We start from the raw sequence: 21,216 nt of genomic DNA on the forward strand, positions 1-21,216 counted from the left end.
TATTCTTGGCATTTAAATTGCTTTAAAACTATTCCTGCTATTTATAGTAAACTTTGAAATATGTAAACAAGGAAGCTGCTGTAGTCTTGATTCATATTATGTACACATGATTTAGTCAAGGTCATGTTTTAGAATAATAAACCAGAATATATCCTATGATGAATATTGAAAGAATGCAAATAGGAAGATACATTCTTTCCTTATGCTATAATATGAAGGAAAAGGAAGCATTCATAATTAATTGACATGACATAATAGCTAATATTTATAGAGCTATTTGTTAACTATTGTTAGTTTGATGTGTATTAGCACATTTAATCCTTGTAATTACCTTCTAAGTATAATAATATTAATTACTTTACATACTTTTAGAACTAAGTAAGTTGGACTTTATGAAGATTTTGTATATTCTTACTTGCTTTCTTAACAGGCTCTGACTGCTTCCCTGCTGGTAAGAAAACAAATAGAGGGTCAGTAGGAATATCTGACAATGTTTAGGGATTGAACACCACCCTTTCATACACCTACTGGTGACAAGAATATATAGACTCATTTTTGTGTAAGGATATAAATTAAATTAGTGATGGATACAGGTTCAACTGTAGAGACAGTCAATCTGAATTTGAATTCCTGTGTTCTGCCACTTACTGTTTAACCGTGGACTACCTAAGTTTTTGTACTATAAAATAGAGATAGCAATAATATCTACTTCATAGTATAGAGGATTAAATGAGTTAATATGTTGAAAGTATCTGGAATTTGATAAATAAAAATGCTTACTATTCATCATTATTGTTGCTGTTATTATTCTTATTAACTTCCTTAGTTGCCAAAGGAGTAGAAACCAGAGACCCTGGTATTCTTTAATAATCAGGGTTAGGTCTTTCATCTAAGATGGAGGCCCAGTCAGTTTGTGCTATAGTGTCAAGTAATTACTTTAGAGATAGATAACCTTTTCTGTTCTCCTCTTGAGTGGCTTAGAAATTTTGTTTTGTTTTATTTTAATAAGTATTCCCTAGTACCAATATACTTTTTATTTACTCTCAAGTTCCTTCTAATTTTTATACATACTATTTCTCAAACAAAACTTCAGATATAGACATTGTTATTACATGATTTCCCGAGTGTTAAAATTAGAGGAAAGATATCTAAAATATCAGAAATTTCTTTAGAAATTCTACTACAATAAATGAGAAAACCCAGGGAGGTCAAAGTAAATTGACTGAAATCAGAGTTTTTAAGTGGTAGGATGCGGAATACATTAAAATAAGAGTGAGTTTTTTTCCACATAATTTAATATCAACATTAAATTCCTTTTTAGCCTACTATGATATGATTGTATATACAAACTAATACCGTACTTCAGTTTATCTAAAAATCAGAAATAGGCTCACCTTTCCATTGTATTTGAAATATTATGTAAGGCTATCAAGAACACATAGTTTTTTTTTTTTATCCATTCATCTACTGAAGGGCATCTAGGTTGGTTCCACAATTTAGCTATTGTGAATTGTGCTGCTATAAACATTGATGTGGCTGTGTCCCTGTAATATGCTTTTTTTAAGTCCTTTGGGTATAGACAGAGGAGAGGGATAGCTGGGTCAAATGGTGGTTTCAATTCCAATTTTTCTAAGAAATCTCCATACTGCTTTCCATCTTGGCTGCACCAATTTGCAGTCATACCAGCAGTGTATGAGTAGACCTTTTTCCTCACATCTTCGCCAACACTTATTATTGTTTGTTTTTATAATAGTTGCCATTCTGACTGAAGTGAGATCGAATCTTAGAGTGATTTTGATTTGCAGTTCTCTAATTGCTAGTGATGATGAACATTTTTTCATGTGTTTGTTGCTTGATTATACATCATCTTCTGAGAAGTGTCTCTTCAGGTCCTTGGCCAATTTATTGCTTGGGTTATCTGGTTTTTTTGGTGTCTAGCTTTTTGAGTTTTTGTGGCATATATACACAATGGAATATTACTCAGCAATAAAAGAGAATAAAATCATGGCATTTGCAGGTAAATGGATGGAGTTAGAGAAGATAATGCTAAGTGAAGTTAGCCAATCCTAAAAAACTAAATGCTGAATGTTTTCTTTGATATAAGGAGGCTGATTCATAGTGGGATAGGGAGAGGGAGCATGGCAGGAATAGATAAACTCTAGATAGGGCAAAGTTGTTGGTAGGGGAAGGGAGAGGACATCAAGTTATAAATGGTGGTGAAATATGATGATCATTATTATTCAAAGTAAAGGTATAAAGACATGAATTGGTGTGAATATACTTTGTATACAACCAGAAAATATACAACATGAAAAATTGTGCTCTATATGTGTAATAAGAATTCTAACGCATTCTGCTGTCATACAAAAACAAACAAACAAACAAACCATTCCTGCATCTTTGGAATGAAACCAACTTGGTGATGTTGTACTGTATTTCTAATAATACATTATTGAATATGATTTGCTAATATACAATATGCAAAAATGCTTAAGACAAATTTCATAAGGGATATTGATCTGTAGTTTCCTTAATGGGTTCTTTATATGTTTTAGGTATGAGGGTGGGATACTGGCTTTACAGAATGAATTTCCTGAAATAACTTGAGGAGCTTTGACTTTAGTTCTTTCAAGGTCTGGTAAAGTCAGCACAGAATTCATCTGGTTCTGGGCTTATCTTTGTTGGAAGGCTTTTTATTACTGTTGTATAATAGCTTGTTTATGGTCTGTTTAGGTTTTCTGTATGGTCTTGGTTCAATTATGTATCTAGAAATATATCCATTTCATGTAAATCTTCCAGTTTATTGGAGCATAAATTGGAAAAAGTTTTTTTAAATGATCCCTAATGAAACTCTGAATTTCCATGATGTCCACTATCTCTATTTTAATTAATTTGGGTCTTTTCTCTCTCTCTCTCTCTCTCTCTCTCTCTCTCTCTCTCTCTCTCTCTCTGTGTCAGTTTGGCTAAGGGTGTATTAGTCTTTGTTTCACTGATCCTTTGTTTTATTTATTTATTTAAAATTATTTTTAGTTGTTGATGGTCCTTTATTGCTGGGAACCAAATGCAGTGCCTCACATGTACAAAGCAAGTGCTCTACTGCTGAGCTACAACTCCAGCCTCTTTTGTTTTATTTTTTAATTCTCTTATTTCATGATTTGGGCTGTCATACTAATTATTTCTTTTCTTACTTCTTTTGGAATTGATTAATTTGTGTTTTTCTAGGGCCTTGAAATCCATCATTAATTAGGTTGTTTATTTGGAATCTTTCTGATTTTCTTACGTAAACACTCATAACTATAAAATTTCCTGTAAGAATTGCCTTCATAGTGTTCCAGAAGTTCTGGTATATTGTATCACTATTCTCATTTGATTTTAAGAATTTTAAAATTTCTCCCCTGATTTGTTCTATCATCCATCATCATTCAAAAATGTAGTATTTAATCTCCATGTGTTTATATCATTTCTGAGGTGTTTTATTTTTTTAGTGTTGATTTCTTTATTTTGGTACTAGGGATTGAACCCAGAGATGTTTAACCACTGAGCCACACCCCAGCCCTTTTTATTTTTTATTTTGAGACAGGGTCTTCCTGAGCTTCTTAGGGCCTTGCTAAGTTGCTGAGGCTGGCTTTGAACTTGCAATCCTCCTGGCTTAGCCTCCTGAGCTTCTAGGATTATAGACATGCACCACCATGCCTGACCTTTGTGTTGATTTCATTCCATTATTATCTGAAAAGATGCAAGGAATTCTATCCCTTTTTTTTTGGCTAAGAGTGTCTTTGTGGTCTATTTTAGTGAAAGCCTTCATGTAAACTGAGAAGAAAATGAAATTGGCTGGCTCTCTCTCTCTCTCTCTCTCTCTCTCTCTCTTTTTTGGGGGGGTACTGGGATTAAACCCAGGAATATTTAACCACTGAGCCACATCCCCAACCCTTTTTATATTTTACTTAGAAACAGGATCTCACTAAGTTACTTAGAGCCTCTCTAATTTGCTAATGCTGGCTTTGAACTTGCAGTGATCCTCCTGCCTCAGCCTCCCAAGTCACTGGGATCACAGACATGCACCATCATACCTGGCTGAAATATTCTGCAGATGTCTGTTGATTCTTTTTCCCACCCTTTTTAAAAAAAAAAAAATATGTCTTTTTTTTGAAGAGTCTTTACTAAGTTTATATCTGAATAGCCTAGTGATGAGAGAGGCATGTTGAAATCACCCAGTATTATTTTGCTGTGGTCTGTCTATTTAACTGATGTCTATTATATGTAATTAGTTGCACTGATGTTTGGTGCATAAATATTTACCACTGTTATATCTTCTTGTTGAATTGTTCTGTTTACCAGAATGATACGAACTTCCAGTTAATTTTCTCTCTTCTGGTTAATTTTGACTTGAAATCTGCTTTGTTGGATATTAGATTAGCAACTTCTGCATGTTTTGGGGCTCCATTTGCTTGTTATATCAATTTGCATTGTTTTACTTTCGGCCTGTGGAAATCTTTGCCTGTAAGATAAGTCTCTTGCAAACAACATATTGGGTCCTCAAATAAAGGTTTCTTCTACAGTGTTTGGTCTGGTATCTTGGTTATAGCAATGCAAAGCTGATTAAAACAAATTGGTACCAAGAAGTGGGGTTGTTGTTGTGACTAACCTGACCATATGGTTCAGAAGCCTTTTGAACTGGGTTGTGGGAAAGCCAGCAAGCAGGAGATGCTTTAGAATGTTGCAGCAGAGCTTAATAAATGATTCTAGCATGAACTCAAAAAAAAACTCAGGAATATAGACAATGCTCATGAAGTTTCAGAGGGAGGAGAGGATTCTATTGGAAATTGGACTACAGACCATTTATATTATGTTCTTGTAAAGACCCTGGCTACATTTCACTCATGTCCTGAGACTTTAAGTGAGACTGAATTTATGAATGATGGACTAATTAATCTGGCAGAGGAAATTTCAGGGCAACACGACATTCAGTCAGTGGCATGGATGTTGCTGGCAGCTTTTCTACAGGTTTATTGTAAAAATCAAGAGCAGAAAATACCTGAAGGATTTTAAAAACTTATAGTTGGTCAGAGAAATGCATGTAAAGCTGGCACCCAGGAAGGCATGCTTGCTAAAATGATTATAACCCCTGAAGTGATGCTATATGTACTTATAGAGAGATAATAGAAAGATGCCTTGAGGGGATCTCAGGAATTTGTATGACCACACCCATTGTAGTTTCAAGGGTCTAGAAGGGAGAATTCCTTTGAGAAGAAACCCTATAGATGCCCTGCTCCCACAGGGGGCGCCTGGGAAGTTGTTTTACCATATTCAACCAGCTATGCATTCAGAGGATGCTGCTGCTGTGATCCCATGGAGTGGATCTATTGTGCAACTGGCAGCAGACTGTGGTGTCGTCCAATTGGTGCTGTTTCTGCAGGAATGTGGGATGATTTTGTGGTCACAGAGGCTTCCACCAAGATTTCAGAAGGCCAGGCAAAGTGTACCAGTATCAGGGTCCCTGTTCCTCAGAGGGTGATGCTTAAAAGTCATGAAGGTGAAACCCAAACTGAAATGGATACCTCAAGAATTAAGAGATGCCCTTAATGTGAATTGTCTGCCAAGAAAAGCTGCTGGCTCTGGAGAGAGCCAAGCTAAGAGAGAGCCCATGTGCACTTTATCAGGCAAGGTTAGAGGGGTGGGGCTGCCTAAGTTCTTTGGAAACAATGTCACACAGCCATATATTGTAGATGGTGTGTGTGGAGTTATGGGACCTGTTTGCCCTGCTGGATTTTGGTCTTGCTTTGGCCTCAACCTTTATTTCTATTCCCCTATTCCTCCCTTTTGCAATGGGAATATTTATTCTGGGCTACTGTATATAGATGTATCTGACTTGTTTTTGTTTTTTACAGAAATTCATAGCCAAGAGTTTGCCTAGAATCTCAGATAAGACTTTGGACTTGGGCTTTTGAGTGATGCTAGAACTGTTAAGACTGTGAGACTCTTGGAGATGAACTAAGTACATTTTGCATCATAGAAGGACATGAGCTTTTTGGTACCAGGGACAGAATTTATTGTTTGGATATGAGGTGGACCCTCTTCTCCCTCCAAAGCTCCTGTGTTAATAATGCAGGAGTATTTAGAGGTAAATGATTGGATCACAAGACCTGTAACGTAATCAAGTCATCCTGCTTTGGATGGAGTGGGTGTTTACTTAAGGCATGTAGTTCATGGCTTGGGCAGGTGCATGGGCAGGTGCATTCCTGGGGGTATACACTGAGAAGGTTGTTTTTACCTATGGTCCCCTGCTTCCTGATGCCACTATGAGCCGAACAACTTTCCTTTGCTGGGCCCTTCAGCCCTGATGCTCTGCCTCACTTTGATCCCAAAACAATGGACTTGGTCTCTCATGGACTTGAACCTTTGAAATTGTAATCCCCCAAATAAACTTTTCATTTTCTAAGTTGTGGTCAGGTATCTTGGTCATGGTGATATAATAATACAGTTCATTGAAGGAAAATAAAATCTGGTAGGAAGATTTTTAAAAATTTTAGAATTCAAAATACAAACAGAGGGAAAGCAGAAGAGATAAAAGCAAGTGGTAGCTATAAAGGAAGAGAACAAATTAAAAAAAAAAGAGGTTAGAAAGAACAAGAAAAGTTTGGCTATTAGAGGGAGAAGTAAGAAAAATAAGAGAAACAAACAGCAACAAAACACCCTAAATAAACAATTGCTAACCATTAAAAGATAAATAAGAATAATGAAAATGAGGAAAAAAAAATATATATGTACTTTCATGGACCAATCAGCATAGCAAGAACAAAAAAGAATTTTTTTAAAAAAGGGAAATATTTTTAAGAAAAAAAAACAGGAGAAATTTTTAATGAAAATGAAAGAATTGTGACTGGTGAGTGGTCAGAACTATTGACAGTGATGGATGTTCACTTCCTATGCTAGACTACCTTTCTTTCTGTTTTTTCTTGAGCTGTGTACCTTTGTTTGTTGGATTTTTGTCTCTGTGACCAAAATACCCAACAAGAACAACTTAGAGAACGAAAAGTTTATTTTGGCTCATGGTTCCATAGGTTTAGTCCATGTTTGGCAGAGTCTATTGCTCTGGACCCAAAGTAAGGTAGAACATCATCATGGTAGAAAGGCGTGCAGCCAGGAGGCAGAAAAAAGGAAGGGGGAATGGGCTGCAGGGAATTTGAACCCTTCCAGGGCTCCTCAGTGACCCACCTTTTCTAGTTACACACCTTACCTGCCTATAGTTACCATCCAGTCAGTCCATTCAAACTAGGATGGACTGATTTCTCCTCTTAAAATCTAATCATTTTACTTCTGGTAATCTTTTCACTTCTGGGGTATTCCTGTTTTAGTACAGGAGTTTTTTTTTTTTTTTAAGTTTTTTTTTTAGTTGTAGATGGACATAATATCTTTATTTTATTAATTCATTTTTTTGTGTGGTACTGAGGATCAAACCCAGTGTCTTGGGCATGCAAGGCAAGCACTCAGTACAGGAGCCCCAGCCCCAGTACAGGAGCTTTTAGTGGGACATCTCATATCCAAACCATAACAGTACCCATTAGAGAGAGCAAGGGCTCTTGTGTTGATAAATGCTTTCCTCTTTTTGTGTTGCTTACTGAAATGCCAGTTGGAGTGGTCTGGAACTGGAGCTGATTGAAATAACTCTCAGCTTCCCTTCTCACCAGGATAAAGTAGGATAGAATGGGAAGTACTATCAATTGGAGTTTTGTTCACACAAATTACATAGATGCCCTCTCAGGGCGGAACTGCTACAGAGTTTGAAATGGAAAGTTCTGGCTTCTGGGGTTTTGCTCTAATCAGGCCTTTAGGGCTTTGCTGAGTGGTTTCTGCTCTGGAGAGATTAGATCAACACTCCCCAAGGCTAGGCAGATGTGGATCTCTGCTGGGTATTTGGATCTCAGGCCTCCCAAAAATTCTGCAGGGTTGTGGAGGGGAACCAACCCCCTGTAGATCTCACATACTCCACTACCCATGAATGTGGACTTCCCAAGCTCAGTCTTCTTGTGAAATCACACCTGCCTGTTCAGTTTCCTAACCCTCTTTAGCTGGTCATGTGCATCTCCAGAGTCAAAGGGAAAGTGTTTTGTTCTTTTCCTCTGTATCTCTGACTTGAATCTCCTAGCTACAGTCTTTTCTGTTGTACTGTTTCAGTCACATTCTTCTAGGTACACTGTAGACTACACAGTAAATGTTTGCCAGAGTGGTATGGCAATGGTTGCTGTGATCTCCTGGGCTCCTGCATTAGCAAGCTGCAGTATGGCCTCCTCAAGATGGCTCCCCATCTCAGTTTTCCACTAGCCAGTTAAGAAACACAGAAGAATTTTCAAAACATCAGCTCTCTGTGTAGTCTCTGGTTCAACTAAGTTCAGACTGATTTTCTGTTCTATAGGTTTTTGCACAGCGAATTTGTCCATTGTTTTTCTCTCTGTTACCCCTCCCTTCTGTGGTGATCTGGCACCAGTGCTGCCATAGGCTTGGCTCCAGTGTTCTCTTTCTTGTCATTTTTAGATGCACCTGGATTTGTATGTCTCTAATAGTCTCATACTACCTGAGTTTGATTTTCAGTGAATTCCATATTTCACCTACCTCACTGAGAAGCAGTACTCCCTCTGCTTGAATCCCAAGGCACAGAGCAACTAGAAAAGCAGTCTTTTTTTCATCTGCCATCTTGAATCTCTCATTAATACAGCTATTATTTAAATTAAACACATTATATATATATATATATATATATATATATATATATATATATATATATATATAACAGTTACATTTTGCTTAACAACAAGAATACTTTCCGAGAATATTGGGTGAACACCATAGAATATACTTGCATAAATGTAGATGTTACAGCTCAGTCACTCCATGTGGCATCTTGAAGCAATGAGGAGATGTGGTAAACACAAGATGTATAAGGCTGCTGCCAATTCTTCAATAAACTTTTTTTTTAAATAAGTAGCAATATGCTGTAAAATTATAAATAGTATAGTATAGTGAATATATTAACCACTAACATTCGTGTATTATCATTACCAAATATTATGTACTGTACATAGATATGCTTTTATATACCTGGCAATGTAGTAGGTTTGTTTATACCAGCATTACATTAGGATGGCTATAAGTTCACTAGGCTATAGTAATTTTTTTTCTCCATTATAATCTTGTGGGTCATATATATGACATAAATGTGGTCATTAATGTGGTCCCTTGTGGACCAGAATGTCCTTAATTCATGATTGTGGTTGTTTAGTCTTACTAGAAATCTTTATTGACTAGGTTGACTTTGGTCAGTGTTCTTAACGGACTAAATATAATTTTTATAAATGTGTATTCAGCTAAGAGAATTATGACTAATGTTGATGAATGTCTTTTCTTGGGCTTTGTGTCATGATAGAATTCATGTTTTTTCCCGTAGAGTTTGATATATTGAATATAAACAACACTGTTAGTGGTAAAATAAAGACAAAGTTTATATTTGTCCTTTCACTATTTTTCTGACTTACAAGCTAAAAAGCCAACCCTTAATTTTTTAAACCAAAGTTTATTTTTAAATAATCAATAGCTTTCCAAAGCTATTTTAAATAATTTTCACTCTATAATAATCAAAATAAAATTTATAAAAACATCCAAATAATTTTAATTGAGTAATGTTAAATTTTATGGATTTGGCTCTGAAAGCTTTATCAATTTGTAATTAATGTGATAGGTTAAATAGAACACTAATATTTACTTCGTATAAATCTCTTTTGATCATCTTTTTTGATTGATAAAGTAAGACATGTTTAAATTATTTTCCTGTGATTAACGGAAATAACTAATGAACTTTTCTTTCCTTACTAGTGGGGTCTTTACAATCCATGATCCTAGGTTAGGTTAAGTGGAAAATCAGATGTTATATTAACTTTGCTCAGATGACTTCTTGGGAAAGGATATTAATTCAGTAGTATCTTGATTAGCAAATCCACTGAGAAAGTTTTGCCATGTACCAGCAAGTTGGAAAATAAACAGTCCTCGTAAATTATGCAGAATGGTATTAGTTTGCATTAACAGCAATGTTTTCATTAAAGTTGGGCCAGGAAAAAAACACCACTGTATTCTGCTTCTACTTTTCACTACACATGTGAACTCTGCCAGCAGCAGACAGCCAAGACTTGAGAATGAAAGGCAAACCAAGGCTATGATGGGTTCCTTAATGGCAGAATTTCTAGAAACATTTCTTTTGAGTTCTGTTGTTAGTGTTTAATTTATTCTATTAGCCATGTGTTTCCACGTTTCTTCTGTTTTTCTGATATTTGGAATGGTGAGGGAATCTGAGTGACTCAGTGTGAGTCAGATGTCTGGCTTTAGATCATTGTGGGGGAGGGAGTATGCAGTATTAAATAACTCAGATATTGTGGGGGGAATCCCTCTCAGAGTATATCCAGGACTTCAGTACTTCAGACAGTTAGCTAGATTTTAATATCTATAGATAAGAATTTGTTTTTAGACTTTGACGTTTTGGTCCAAAGGCTAGCTTGATACATATTTTAAAATTCATTGCATTCTAGAAATATATTTTCTTCCTTGAAAAGTTATATATTCTGCCCAAGACTTTTTAAAATGTATTTTTAAAATTCTACTCAAGCAGTAGAATTTTAAAAATACATTTTAGTTATTATATAATCCTGAAAATAATTCATAACAAAAGAAAGAAATGATAGTTGAAGTAAAGAGGTTTACAAGAGGTTGCAAAGAAAACTCTTTGCTTATAATTAATAATATTGTCAGGAGCTGTGACATACACCTGTCATCCCAGCTCTCAGGAGGCTGAGAAAGGAGGATTGCAAGGTCGACACCATTCTCAGAATTTAGTGAGACCCTCAGCAAGACTATGCCTCAAAATACAAAGGACTGGGGATACAGCTTAGTGGTAAAGCACCCATGGGCTCAATCACCAGTATAAAAAATAATAATACTTATTTCATGATTTCAATTTCTTTCCCTAATTAAAGATATCTTATATTTGATTATTATATATTTATGGTACCCTCAAATAACACTAGAATTATATTGGTATGTTTTTAATGATAGGGTCAAAAGACTTGTGTTTTGTCTCATATATTTTTTTTAATTTTTAAGAAAAGATTGACTCAGAAGAGTTAAAGATTTGATAAAATGCTTTGATGCGTTTGAAAGAGTTACAAGCTTGTGATATTTTTGTTTGACATCATCATCATTCATATTTATATTGTAATTATATGAGTCTGTTTCCTCATTTGAGGCTCATCATTAAAGTCACCTGAGTTTCTTAATTCTACATACTTTTAAATTAGGAGAGCTGTGTATGGATATATGTAATAGACATTCAATAGGAACATTGAACAATATGTTAATTACAATAAAATATTTAGAAGGAACAAAAGAGTGTAATAGGGTAGCATATAAATGGAGTAGTATTGGGAATTGCTGTCTCAATACTACTAGTAGATTAGAAATGAGCCTTTGTAGGAGAAACTGTAGGATTCAGACACTCCTAAATGTTTAATAGACAAATTTGTTTGAGGGGCAGTAGTTATGATCAAGAAACAGCGAAGACCTATTTGATATTCAAAGTACTGATACTTACTTGGAATTATAAGTTTTTTTAATAGTCAAAATAGTTATTTTCTACTAATTCTGGGTAAAGATTGATCTGAAGGTTATTAATTCTAGTGATTTGAAGTGGCCTCTAAATGTTTCTTCTGTATGTTTTAGCATTATGAGCAGAAGTGCTAGGAATAACTTTGGAATGTCCACTAGTACAACACAGTTTTGAGAATTATGGGTATAAGTTTTCTATCATTGATGATTAGTATTCTCACTTCCACTAATTTGTTTTGTAACTTTAATTTTATTGTATTATTTACCCCATTAATTTTTTTTAAATATTGTTTTTAGTTGTAAATGGACACAATACCTTTATTTTATTTATTTAGTTGTTTATGTGGTGCTGGGGATTAAATCCAATGCCTCACACATGCTAGGCAAGTGCTCTATCACTGAGCCACAACCCTAGCCCCAGTTTTCTCTTTTTTAATATACTTGTAGGTAGATGATTATGGCAGTACAAGGCATGTATTTTAGTTATCTGGGCAAATGATAGTTTAGATGTCAACAGCTCTGTTTTTATTCATAAACTATGGCAATTACCAAAAATATTATGTTGGTTATTAATTAGGAAAAGGACATTTATCTACAAACCCATTTTACTTTCTGCTTTGTATCTTTTGCCCTACTATTTTGTTGCTTCTACTTGCTCTCACCTAGCATTGAATCTTCTCTTTCCATTCTGATGTCCAAAAAACTCTGGCTATCCAAAGCATGATTAATATTTAAATATAGTTTAGCTTTGTCAGTTTAAAAATGAGGTAACTGAGACCTGAAGAGATTAAAATCTACCAAGAAAGGAAAGAACTAATATTTTCGTGGTACACAGAAACTGTCTCTTCACATTTCTGTGAGGTATGTTTTTTTTTTTTTTAAATTTGTTCTAATTAGTTATACATGACAGCAGGATGCATTTTGGTTCATTGTACACAAATAGAGCACAGCTTTTCATTTCTCTGGTAGTATATGGTGTAGAGTTGCACCATATGTGCAGTCATATATGTACCTAGGGTAATGATGTCCATCTCATTCCACTGTTTTTCCTACTCCCATGTCCCCTGCCCCCAATCAAATTCCTCCATTCTTCCTATGTGCTCTCCTCCCTCCCAGTATGGATCAGCATCTACTTATCAGGGAGAACATTCAGCCTTTGGTTTTTTGGGATTGGCTTATTTCGCCTAGCATGATCTTCTCCAACTCCATCAATTTACTAGCAAATGCCGTAATTTTATTCTCTTTTAAGACTGAATAAAATTCCGTTGTGTATCTATAAACCACATTGAAGGGCATCTAGGTTGGTTACACTGTTTAGCTATTGTAAATTGAGCTGCTATAACATTGATGTGGCTATGTCACTATTGTATGCTGATTTTAAGTCCTTTGGCTATAGACTGAGGAGTGGGATAGCTGGGTCAAACAGTGGTTCCATTCCAAGATTTTTAAAGAATCTCCACACTGCTTTCCAGAGTGGTTGCACCAATTTGCAGTGCCACCAGCAATATATGAGTGTACTTTCCCCCCACATCCTTACCAACACTTATTGTTACTTGTGAGATATGTTTTTTTTTGTCCCCATTTTACAGAGTCTCAGAGAAAAGTGAGGCCCAAATCTGGAAGGCTAGTAGTGGAAAGGATGGGACAAAACTCCAGAGTTTTTACATAGTCCAGGGCCTTTTCCAGTGTCAGCAAACATTAAAGGCTGATTGACCAAGGTAGTGGGAATAACAAAGGGTTAAAAAAATAGCACTATGAATATACAAAAGGTATGTTCTGAGCAGTGGCTTTTATGTTAATAAAAGTACTCAAAAATAAAAGATAATTACCTTTGGTTTTACAGCTTTTAAATTTAGTACAATATGAAATGTTCATATTAGGTACATTAACAGCATAACCATTGCTTATTAGGAATTTATGGTGGGTGATACATTATCCAAAAAAAAAAGTCATAGAAAAAATAATGTTATTATCAATTCAGAGATGGAAATTGCCATCAAGAATAGGTGCATCTTCTTGCTTTTCTTACTGTTTTATTCTTTTTAAAGTGATGCATGCCTATAATCCCAGCAACTCAGGAGCCTTAAGCAATTTAACAAGACCCTGTCACAAAATAAAAAATAAAAAGAGGTTGGAATGTAGATCCAGTGGTTAAGTGTCCCTGGGTTCAATCCCCAGTGCCAAATAAATAAATAATGAAAGAGATAAGATACAGGGAGAGATAAGATAAGGAGAGAACTATCTAAAGCTGTTCTTTTTTGTGGGGGCAGGGCAGGTGTGGGGGGGTAGAGATTAAAATCTACCAAGAAACCACTTTGCCACTGAGCCACATCCCCTATTTTATATTTTATTTAAAGACAGGGTCTCATTGAATTGCTTAGCACCTCACCCTTGTTGAGGTTGGCTTTGAACTTTTCTTTTCCAGTCTCAGCCTCCTGAGCCTCTGAGATTATAGACGTGTGCCACCGTGCCCAGCTAAAGAGGTTCTTTAACCTCTTGTCTTGGAGATTCTCTTGTCATGCTTTTAACAAATACACTCTTGCAAACGTATACTACATTTTGAATAATACTTGATGTTTATGAGAATCAAAAGTTTGCTCCTCGGAATTTTTCACATGAGATACAGAAAACTAAAACTAAGCATGGAAGTAATAGGAAAAATGGCAGCAAAAATGATGTCTTTGACATATAGTATTATATTATGTTTGTTCATTAGCTGAGGAAAGTAGGTGCTTTAAAACAGGCAAATCATGGCCTCTCCTCATCATGCTTATGTTTATTTGTGAATTCTTAATCTTTTATCTAAGCACTTAATCTAATTAAACTATTGATAACTACATTTGAAGCTAGATACCTTTTCCTTAGCCTCTTGATACCTGAGCTACTGCTCCTCTGAATGTGATGCCCTAAGGGGTAATCCAATCACCTAAGAGTAACTTTCAAATTGCTTTTCAAAGGTATGAAACTTTTCTAGAATTCCTAAGTGGTACTGGTTGCCATTTCATAACCTAATTATCTAGTTTAACATTTGTATTTTGTTTCTTTTTTTTTTTTTTTTTAAAGAGAGAGTGAGAGAGAGGTAGAGAGAGAGAGAGAATTTCAACATTTATTTTTTAGTATTTGGCGGACACAACATCTTTGTTTGTATGTGGTGCTGAGAATCGAACCCGGGCCGCACGCATGCCAGGCGAGCGCGCTACCGCTTGAGCCACATCCCCAGACCCTAACATTTGTATTTTGGATACCATCATATTCATTACAAAATTATTTTCTTAGGACCCAGAGCTAACCTTGGCTGATACCTGGACAGATGCAATCATTTTTTTTTTCTACGTATCAGTCCTCTTCTTTTCTTGTCCCTTCACTTCCCATTCTTCCTCTCCTCAGATACCTCCCTGCTGTCTTCCTCTCTCCTTCCTTTTCTGCATTTCATCTCAGTTTATAGGAAGATAAAAATTTAGAATGATTGTAAGGGTAGGTAAATGATTCTTTATAAAGTTACTATTCAGTGATAGGACTATGGAACACATTTCATTTCTTAGACAAATAATTCAAATTACCTTGGTTGAGAATCCTGGTTCATAAAAACAATATGTATAGATTTTGAAAAAAAAATACAGTATCAATGAATATAAAGCAGAAATGAAAAGTGCTAGTTTCTTCCATATTTATCAGTGAGAATCACTACTAGTGGTTTTCATGTATCCTTCTAAATATCTGCTACATATATTTACATATACTATATAATGTAGCATTAGCTACATTAATTTATATTTGTAATGTATTCGTTTTCCTTTTATAACACTCTTCAGTTTGTCTGGAAGCATCTAAAGATTAGTAATTTCAATTTTATTCTGCTTCATATTAATAAATTCTAGTATCTCAATTTCTTGTTTCTTAATGTTTTTCTTACTGCTTTCAGAATGCTGCTTCCTTGTTTTTTGGTTTGTTTTTGTCAAGCTTGACCTCTGCAATGGCTCAAAGTTTGCTAATAAAGATAAGAGGAAAGGGAAAATAAACTAGCTGAGAAAAGATAAAAGAAATGAAGAAGACAAAAAATGATATTTGTGTTTTATGGATTCAGTCTTTTTTGGGGAAGTAGTTGGTACATGTTCTGCCAGAGTGGTAATGTTCATAGTTATTAGGAATTAAAACTTGTAGGAAGAAAATGTAGAATTATCCTTGCTTTCATTATAAGGAATATTATAAGAGATCAGTATAGGATTGCCAGATGGTTGTTGAAGACACAGGATGAATTTGTTAAGGGCAAATACTTGGTCACCTGGGATCTGGAATAGAACAAACTGACTATAGGTCAACTTTAGTTGGTTATGAATGTAACACAGGCTTACTGTATTCATACATCTCTGAGACTAATAACAGGTACACTGACAAAATTCTTTACTATAGCAGGCACCAGAGAATGAACTTCACATTCTTAACATGTATGAAACTATTAGCTACAAACTGTGAATTAGAATTTCAGAATCTCCTTTAACAACATGGAAACAGTGTTTTTCTTCCTCCTTTAAACAGAGAGTCACTTATGAAGAATATGGTTGAACATCTATTGAACTACCCATTCATGATTACCCTGGTATTTCTAAGTAGCTACTAACAAAGCATTATTTGAGTATATACCCTTTTGTTCCCCAAAAATATAGACACTTTTTTTAACCCAAACACTGGAGACATTTGGAATAAAGCAAAGGAGAGCAGTTGGGGAATTAGATGAAATTTGGAAGTAATCAAAATATTACGTTATTTTTTTTCAATTTGATGTCATCTGATTAAATTTTGTTTTATTAGATAAATGTTACTATTGAGCTTTTTTTTAGTTTTTTTATATTGCATTAAGTAAATGATGTAGTTATACCGTTATTCCTTCTTGACTTTTCACAAAGAACTATAATTGAATTTGGCTTTGTGATTTAATTCTAGTTAGTAGAAATACAAAAACGAAATAGCTATCTAGTTTATTGTGACTTAGTCAAGTCTGCCAAGTATTTGCATGCCAAAGGTAAAATAGAAACTGGAAACCTCATTGTTTGTTTTTGATTTTGGTAGTATAGCTCTTCAAGTTGTTTTGATCCGTTACATGACTTGAAAAGATGGTTCTTCTTTTACCCAGTCTAAGCATGTTGTCTTTTCTTACTCTGTGGTGATTGACAACAGGATTCTCTTTTATAAAGAGAGGGAAAAAAAAAAACAAAAAAAAAAACCTGAACCTATGCCACAGGTGTTGTAATCATCTGTCTTGCCAGATTTCAGCCTGAAATAAAGTGAGGTCTTAGGCTAGAAGGGGTCTTTAGAATTCTTTAACTTCCTTTCTAGGATTCTTCCATCACCCTGATTTTATGATGCCTCTGATCTACTACATACACACATATCTGAAGAAACAATTTCTGGTAGTTCAGTCTGGATTCATACGTAAGTGTGATTTGTTAAGGCATTTGTATTACTAAGCAGTGCCATGAACAATCTCCTTCTGAATTCCATGCATTTAGGTTAATAGCACCCTCAGTTTTCTCCAAGAAAGCAGTCTGTTTGTTTCTATAAATAGAAGGTTAATTTTGGTGGTATGTTTAAAACAAAAGAAGTATGCTGCAAAGGGGAATTGATGCCTCCACTTAGATACTTTCACTTGTAATTGAAAATGACACTCAGAGCCAGGTGTGGTGGCACATGCCTAGAATCCCAGTGACTTAAGGAGGCTCAGGCAGGAGGATCAAAATTTGAGGCTAGCTTCAGCAGCAAAGCAAAACCCTGAATCACAAAGTAAAAATCAAAAACAAACAAACAAAAAAACTGGGAGTGTAACTCTGTGGTAAAGCTTCCCTAGGTTCAATCCCCAGTTAAAAAACAGAAAAAAGGGGTCATGGGTTGTAGTTCTATGGTAGAGCGCTTGCCTGGCGTGTGTGAGGCACTGGGTTCCATCCTCAGCACCACGTTAAAATAAAAGTGTTGTGTCCATCTACAACATAAACACACACACACACACACACACACACACACTCACTCCTAGTTAAAAAAATTAAGACCCATAAGGCATTCTATTACAATGTAAGTTGTCTTACTCTCACCCATTCAATCTTTGAAAAAAAAAGTGTTTCTCTAAAACAACCCATTTTATCCTATGAATTTTTATAGGAGTATCTACCCACCTTTTTTTTTTTTTAAGGTTGCATTCTGCTATTTACAAGTAAAGTATCTGAACTTTCCAAAAGCTTTTCCACTTTTCCCCCACTGCTTTATTACAAGGTTTCTTAGACTTTCGGTACCTTTTTAAACCTTGGCGCTTTCAGTATCATGCTAGAATTGTACTGACATGCTTTTTTTTTTTTTTTTTTTTTTTTTTTTTTTTTTTTTTTTTGGTGCCAGGGATTGAACCATGGAGTGCTTTACCACTGAGCCACATGCCCAGCTCTTTCCCCTCTTTTTAAAATGTTTTACTTTAAAACATGATGTTTTAGTAGCTTTTTCACTGCCTTGGACAAAGACCTAACAAGAACACAGAGAGGAGATGCAGTAGCACATCATGGCAGAAGAGTTTGATGGAGGATGGTGACTAAAGACATCACACCAGGAAACAGAACTTTGTTGAACAAGGACAAAATATAAACCCCAAAGGCATACCCGCAATGACCCACCTCTTGCAACCACACCATACCTGTCTATAGTGACCACTCAGTTAATCACTGTCGGGATTAATTCACTGATTGGGTTAAGGCTCTCATAACCAATCATTTCACCTCTAAACCTTTTTGCATTGACTCATACATGAACTTTTGGGGGATACCACTTATCTAAACTATAACACAGGGTCTTGCTAAGTTGTTTAGGCCTTGCTACGTTGCTGAGGCTGACTTTGAACTTGTGAACCTCCTGCCTAGCTTCCCAAATTGCTGGGATTACAGATATATGCCACCATGACTGGCTGACATGCATTTTTTTATTTGGTCTATTGCATATGCATTATTTTATTTTCTCTGATTTTATGATTATGGAACATGTATCTTTATGTTCATCTTTTTGGATCATCTTGAAATAAAACCAATGTTCTTTTAAAGCGAATTTAAGCATTCTTTTGTGTAGGAAAATTAACTACTGTCAAATAACCATTAAAAACATATTAGGGGGCTGGGATTGTGGCTTAGTTTTAGAGTGTCTAGCACATGTGAGGCCCTGGGTTTGATCCTCAGCACCACATATAAATAAATAAAATAAAGGTATTGTATCCAACTACAACTAAAAAATAAATATATTTCTAAAAAGAACATATCAGTACTTAGTCTTGGTTATGGTTTCACCAAAAAGTATGCAAGATGTTGAAATGGTTACACATTTTAAAAATTAATAATGATTGCATTAAACCCAGTCATTCTGAATTATCAACTTAGAGCAGAAATATTTATGTGGAATCTTTATTCCCATACTTACCTTTTCTGGTTTTAACCAAGATGCTTATTTGATTAAATTCAGAATTTAAAAGAGTTAGAATTGGTTACTACAGGTCAGCTCTACCATTAGACCTAAAAAGGTGCTTGTTACTTTTTTAGGGCTGCTTTCCTCTGTTTTTGGAGATCAACAGAAGTTTCAGTTACATATACATGAGTTGGCCAGTCCAGATAGCTTGGTCTAGGTGTTTTAAAGTTTTTATTTTCATATTATGTTGTATCATCATGTGATTTTTAAAAATAGGAAAGTCATAGGAGGACGGGATTTGTAGAACTAAAATGATTAGTATGAATAAGATTATATACAAGAGAAAATAATAGAGATGAAGGGCTCTTTTGGAGTTACTTAGTAAATTATTTGACCTTCTTTATATCTAAATTGGTATTTTCAAATTCTCATTTCTTAAAATGAGATTACAAAAATAATGTGTAGATAAAAGGAAGTTGGGGTAAAATGATTTAAGTCAGAAAATTCCCTCCTGAATTTCTTTTTTTTTTTTAAGAATTTTTTAATATTTATTTTTTAGTGTTCAGCGGACACCACATCTTTGTTTGTATTGTCTGTGGTGCTGAGGGTCAAACCCCGGCCGCACGCATGCCAGGCAAGCGCGCTACCGCTTGAGCCACATCCCCAGCCCCCTCCTGAATTTCTTTACAATAGCTTTGCCTATCTTTGTATTTAGTCCTGTAAGTGTAATTATCTCAAATATTTTAAATTTCTTAGAATTCTAATTTTCAATTAATAAAATAATGAAAATTCCATCATAATTATAGATTATTGGCCCATTTCAGTTTCTTATTGGGTTACAGAATTAATAGAATCTATATACAATAGGATCCAAGCAAAGAACCATGAGTAGGAGCAGTAAAAATGGCTTGTTCATCCTGTAGTTCAGAGAATTAAGAATCTAAGAGTAATGGACATAGAAGCTATAGGAAGTTTACTTCTTTTTTAAAATTTTACTTTTGATTCTTTCCCTGTGTCTTCACTTACTTCACAACTTTATGTTCTAATTTACACTTTTTTGTGTATTTGTACTAGAGATGGAACCCAGGGTCACTCTGTAACTGAGCTACATCCTCAGTCCTTTTCTGTTTTTTTGAGACAGGGTCCAAGTTATTTACGGCCTCACTAAATTGCTGAGGCTGGCCTTGAACTTGGAATCCTTCAGTCTCAGCTTCCTAAGTCATTAGTATTACTGACTTGTGCCACTGTGCCTGACCTCAATTTAAACTTTAAGTGATAATTGTGGTCTGCATGTTTATGGACTTGCAATTCTGTGGAATATTAGTATTATTTTTTTAGAAAATAATTCCATAAAGGACTTACCACTTAGGAGATATTTTTTTTTCTCAAATATGCTAGTGCCATACCAATTGTGTTTATTTTAAAATAAAGGGTTCCTGCTGAGCACACCTGTAATCTCAGCAACTGGTGAGATGACACGGAGGATTCCAAGTTCAAGGCCATTCTTAGCAATTTAATGAGACCCTATCTCAAAATAAAAAAATAAAAAGGGCTGGTGGTACAGCTCAGTGGTAAAGTACTTTTAGGTTAAATCCCTAGTACCAAAGTAAGTAAGTAAATAAAACAAAGGATAAATAAATAAATAAGTAAAGGATTCCCTAGGGCAGGGGTTTTCAAATATCAGAAAATCAGAGGGATTTTTTAAACAGATTTTTGAGCTCCATTCACTTCCAGATTTCTGACTTAGTAACTCTGGGGTAAAGTCTAAGAATTCGTAATTCTAAGAAGTTCCAAGGTGATGGTAATATTGTTAGGCCTTAAATGATACTATAAGAAGCACAGTTACTCTCATCATTATACATAATACATGTATGAAGATGTGAATTTGGTGTCAATATACCTTATATATAATCAGAGATATGATAAATTATTGTATAATGATGTATTAAGAATTGTAATGCAAAATAAATAAATAATCATTTAAAAAAAGAATTAAGAATAATTGCACATAAAAAAAAGAACCACAGTTATACAGGATTTATTCCAGAAGTTTGAGACAGAACTAGATTTAATTTGTGCTGAATGAACACTGAGTACCTTGTAGTTCAAAATTGGGTATGAGCAATGATTGTTCAATGTCTTCAT

General features: G+C 34.9%; 1 protein-coding gene and 1 long non-coding RNA gene across 7 annotated transcripts in view; one reads left to right on the forward strand and one right to left on the reverse strand.

The window, feature by feature from the left end:
* The window catches only part of Phtf2 (putative homeodomain transcription factor 2), a 130,652-nt gene that overhangs the window by 39,770 nt on the left and 69,666 nt on the right, over positions 1 to 21,216 (forward strand). The gene's annotated exons all lie outside the window — the stretch shown is intronic.
* Positions 4,975 to 21,181, reverse strand: LOC125611398. The gene is made up of 3 exons (XR_007341599.1): positions 20,912 to 21,181; positions 10,912 to 10,917; positions 4,975 to 4,986 (listed from the first exon to the last, which is right to left on the reverse strand). It is a non-coding gene; the product is annotated as an uncharacterized LOC125611398 (long non-coding RNA).

The sequence above is a fragment of the Marmota marmota genome, unplaced genomic scaffold, assembly GCF_001458135.2.
Source record: "Marmota marmota marmota unplaced genomic scaffold, marMar, whole genome shotgun sequence".
In the NCBI taxonomy this organism is placed as follows: domain Eukaryota; kingdom Metazoa; phylum Chordata; class Mammalia; order Rodentia; family Sciuridae; genus Marmota; species Marmota marmota.